This window comes from Narcine bancroftii, chromosome 7, assembly GCF_036971445.1.
Source record: "Narcine bancroftii isolate sNarBan1 chromosome 7, sNarBan1.hap1, whole genome shotgun sequence".
In the NCBI taxonomy this organism is placed as follows: domain Eukaryota; kingdom Metazoa; phylum Chordata; class Chondrichthyes; order Torpediniformes; family Narcinidae; genus Narcine; species Narcine bancroftii.
The window spans coordinates 36,063,413-36,068,724 of NC_091475.1; positions in this window are offsets into that span (position 1 = coordinate 36,063,413).

The window sequence follows — 5,312 nt, forward strand, 5'->3', positions numbered from 1 at the left end:
GGGAGGAAAGTGGGGGGGGGGGAGAGAGGGGGAGGGAGAAAGGGGAGGAAGGAGGAGAGAAGAGAAAGGGGAGAGGGGAGGAGGAGGAAGGGAGGAGAGGGGGAGAAGGGGAAAGGGAAGGAGGGAGGGGAGAAAGGAAAGGAATGGGAGGAGGGAGGGGAGAAAGGAAGGGAATGGGGGAGGGAGGGGAGAAAGGAAGGGAATGGGGGGAGGGAGGGATGGGGAGGAGAGGGAGCAGCTGTGTGGTGACATGTTTCCTCCATTGTATAGTTATTGTTGACTACTGTATATAGGGAGCTGGCCCACCCACTGATGACTCATACCCTATGACTCCTCCCCTGTGGTCCTGGGCCATAAAGGTTGAGCCACCTCTCCCCTCCTGCCATTCCTATACCTGGATCCAGGCCAGCAAGGTTCTTCTGTACATTAAAGCCTATTGTTCCCTCAGCCTAGTCTCTGTGGTTACTGGTAGTGCACTACAAGCTGACCACGCAGAGGTGAGGAATCTTGTCTGCCCCAGTCACTCATTCAACTGCAGTTTCCATTCGTAAGATGGTAGAGTCCGAGGAGGACTTTGGTCACTGGTGTCACGTACCCGATCCTTCCCCCCCTCTCTCAGTCCTGAAATACCCACTGTCCATGAATGCTCCGCCAAGTTCCTCCAGCAAGTTTCTTTTGCACCGAATGACCCCGGTATGTGATAGGGCGTTCGGCATGTCTGACCGGGGACAAGAGAGTGTGCAAGGGGGATGTGTTCCTGCCACTGGATGAGCCCTTGCGGGTGCCACCAATCTGTCACCAGGTGGCCAACTTCATGTCAGAGCCCCCATCGGAAGGCATGTAAACCGCCTTCAAGGACTTGCTGATCGAGACCTTTTGGTTCTCACAGCGTGAGAGAGGAGCACGTCTGCACCTGTCAGCCCTCATGAATGAGATTCTGGCCCTCCAGGGCAAACACAAGTCCTGCATCATGTTTGAGCAGGCATTCCTGCAGCAACTGCCTGAGGACATCAGGCTGACATGGATTTCAACGACCCATGGGAAAGTTGCAGCACGAGCGGATGTTCTGTGGAAACAGAAGAGAGAGTGTTCAGCATCCTTTGGGCTCGTCACTCAACCCCGCAGCCAGACCCATGCAGTGCCGCTGAGAGAACAGCAGTGCCCCAGAGGAGGTGATCCAGATGACCAGTGGTGGTTCTACCACCGGAGATGGAACAGCAGAGCCTGCCCGTGCAGGCCGCCATGCACGTTTCAGGGAATCACCGGGGCCAGCCATCGCTAATGGCCATGACGGCTGGCCACCAAGACAACCTCCTGTATGTTTGGGATCACAGTCCAGACGACGCTTCCTCATGGACAGAGAAACAGAGGTCAGTGTCCTGCCCCTGTTGGGACAGGGCACCAGGAACAGGCAGTTGGGACCTAGGCTGAAGGTTGCCAACAACAGCACGATTCAGACCTACGGTACTCATATGGTCCAACTGCAGTTGGGAGGCAGCCTCCTCTTGTGGGTATTTGCACTGGCCGCAGTGCAACAGCCGGACCTCGGGGCAGACTTCCTGCACTCCCACAGCCTGCTCGTGGACCTCAAGAGAAGCAGATTGGTCAACGCCAAGGCTTTTCAAACCTTTCCCCTCAAAGGCACCAGGCTCCCAGTACTCCACCTGGATTCTGTGCAGAGATCAGACAATGAGTACACCTGGGTCATGGTCAAGTTCCCTGCAGTGCTCACCCCCCCAAGTCACCATGGTGATGCCCCGACATGGAGTACAGCACCACATCCTGACCCAGCCCAACGCTCCACGCAAGAGCAAGACACCTTCCTCCGGAGAAGTTCCAGCTGGTGAAGGAGGAATTCGGGAAGCTGGAGGAGCTCAGCATTGTACGGCAGTCAGACAGCCCATGGGCTTATCCCCTGCACATGGTACCCAAAGCAAATAGGGGCTGGAGTCCATGTGGCAACTATCACTGGCTCAATGAGGCCACAACACCAGATCGGTACCCCATGGTGCACATCCAGAACTTCTCGGCTAACCTGCACAGGGCAAGGATCTTCTCTAAGGTGGACCTTGTGTGATGATATCGTCAGATCCTGATACACCCCAATGTCCGAATTCCTCCGAATGATGTTCGGGCTAAAGAACACCACACAGACCTTCCAGCAACTCATGGATTCAGTGGGCCGAGATCTGGACGGTACCTTCGTGTACCTGGACGACATCCTGGTTGTGAGCAGGAACCAAGAGGAGCATATGGCGCACCTCTGGAAACACTACAACCAACTGAGCGAGTTCGGCCTGGTGATCAACCCAGCCAAATGCCAGTTCAGATTGGAGGCAAGGGAAGGAGCCACTCTGCTATGCAGTAAAGTGAAGGCCATCCAAAAGTTCCCCAGATCCAACACAACCAAGGGACTATAGAAGTTTGTGGGGATGATCAATTTCTATCACAGTTTCATCCCTTCAGCTGCCCAGATCATGTGACCCTTGTCGCCTAGATGGCAGGCAAGGCAAAGGACATCACCTGGGACAAAGAGTCAGCGGAAGCCTTTGTGAAGGCCAAGGAAGCCCTAGCAGACACCGCTCTCCTGGCACATCCCAGGTCAGACGCTCCAACAGCCCTGACAGTGAATGCTGTAATCGGCGGAGTTCTGGAGCAACAGATCGAAGGAAGTTGGTGGCCACTGGCTTTCTTCAGTAAACATCTGCGGCCTCCAGAACTGAAGTACAGCGCTTTCGTAGAGAGCTACTGGTGTTGTACTTAGCCATTCGCCACTTCAGGTATTTCCGAGAGGGCTTCACAGCTTTCACAGATCACAAGCCCCTGACTTCCATTTTGGCTCAGACCCCTGGTTAGCCCACCAGCAAGACACCTGTCTTACATCTTAGAGTAAACCACAAATGTAAGGCATGTCTCCAGTAAGGACAACATGGTGACCGACGCCTTGTCTAGGCAAAATATCCACACGCTAACAAGGGGAGTGGACATCGTGGCATTGGCGGAGGCACAGCAGAAAGACAAGGAGATGCTCCAATAGAGGACTGCCATATCGGGACTGCAGCTCCAGGACATCCCAGTCAGCACAGGCCCACCACCCTCCTGTGTGATGTGGCCACCAGTCAGGTCAGACTCATCGTCCCAGCGTCTTGGAGATGACAGGTTTTTGACTCCATCCATGGACTGGCTCATCCATCCATCAGAACCAGCAAATACATGTGGCATAGACTGCGGAAACAGGTTGGCAGATGGGCAAAGGCGTGGACGCAGTGCCAAACAACCAGGTACAGCAGCACACCAAGACGCCACCTCAGCACTTCGAGCCCGCAGGACGAAGGTTTGGCCCCATCCACATGGACATAGTAGGACTTTACCACCATCCCAGGGTTTCCATTATCTGTTCGCAATGGTCAACTGCTTCACCAGGTGGCCAGAAGGAGTCCCGCTGGCAGACATGTCCACAATCTCATGTTCCAGGGTCCTCATCTCGTCCTGGGTGGCATGGTTCAGGTTACCATCCCACATCACATCCAACAGGGGGCCCAGTTCACCTCCAGTCTGTCTGGTCTGACCTTGCCAGCTTGTGGGGTGCCCAGCTGCATCACACAACAACTTACCACCAACAGTTCACTGGGTTGTTGAAGCACTTCCACGGCATCTCAAAACCGTGCTCATGACCAGATTCCAAGGACCCAACTGGGTAGACGAGCTACCATGGGCGCTGTTGGGTATCTTCACGGCACCCAAGGAAGTTCTCAATGCATCTTCGGCCGAACTCATCTACAGAGCACCACTGGTGGTCCCAGGAAAATTCATGCCATCCCCAGATGGACAGCAGGACGACTCTGCAGCATTCCTCAGCAGGCTAATGGAAAGAGTTGGAAACTTGGCCCCGATTCCACCTTCCAGGCACAGACACGTGAGGACCAACATAACCAAAGACCTGCAGGACTGTGAGTATATTTTCATTCATAGGGTCCACATTGTCCACTGCTTCAGAGGCCATATGAGGGTCCGTTCCGGGTCATCTGCAACAACAGGGCCATGTTTGAGCTGGAGGTTGGAGGCAAGATGGAGGTCTTCACCACAGACAGAATAAAGCTGACACACCTGGACCCGACACGCCAGGACAAGATACTAGCATCACATCGAAGAGGCAGGTCACCGAAGGCTGCAGAGACTTTGCCTCTGGGCACCAAGGACAATAACAAGGACAATATCGCCAGTTCTGGGGGGTTCATGTGGTGGCCCGCTGTGGCAGTGAGCAAGCCGACGCTCTGGGCGGTGAGCAGCACTAGCCCCAACAAGCGAACTGGTGTGTGAATGGCAAAGGCAGCTTAGTCCAGTGACCCCAAAATGGCGCTGGCCTTTCTACGTAGCCATCAGGCAGGGACAGTGAGTGGGGAAGAAGGGCATTGTTATGCAAGGAAGTACCTGCACGTGGGAAACCCACTTTTGTTATGCATGTTGTGATGTCAGTCAAGGGGGGCCACAACGGGAATAGTACATGTATAAAAGTCGGGCCTGAGCCCTCATGAAACTCAGAGCTCAACCTGACTGCACAACGTGTGTGTGTGTCTTCTTTCGAGTAGTACGTGGTTACAACATAGACTTTGAAAAGGTTTTTAATGAAGTGCCATAAGGAACCCAGAACAAATTGGCAAGCTAGCACTAAATTTGTCTTGGAAATAGGAGACAGAGGGTGATGGCAGAGGGTTGGTTTTGTAATTGGATGTCTAACAAGATCAGTGCTGGGACCCTTGACAAAGAGGTGATTTTGGACCTAAGTAGGGGAAAACCAGAGGTGTATGATCCAGTGATCATTGGGAAATCAGAGATGCAGAGGGTGACTAAATTTAAATTCCTGAGAGTCACTATCTTGGAGGACATTTCCTGGACCCAACACACTAACGCCATCGCGAAGAAAGCACATCAGCATCTCTACTTCCTTAGGAGTTTGTGGAGGTTTGTTATGTCATCAGAAAGCTTGGCAAATTTCAACAGGTGTGATGGAAAGTGTGCACACTGGCTGTATCATGGCTGATATAGGGGCACTAATACCTCTGAGCATAAAGCCCTGCAAAAGGTAGTGGACACAGGTCAGTACATCAAAGGCAAAACTCCCAACATCGAGAAAATCTATATGGAATACTGCCATTGGAGAGCAGCAGCAATCATCAAGGATCCACACCAGCTCTATCTTTGCTGCTGCCATCAAGAAAGAGGTACAGACGTCACAAGACTCACACCAGCACGTTTAGGAACTGTTGCTCACCCTCCACCAGCAGACTCCTCAACAACAAACTCAAACAGAG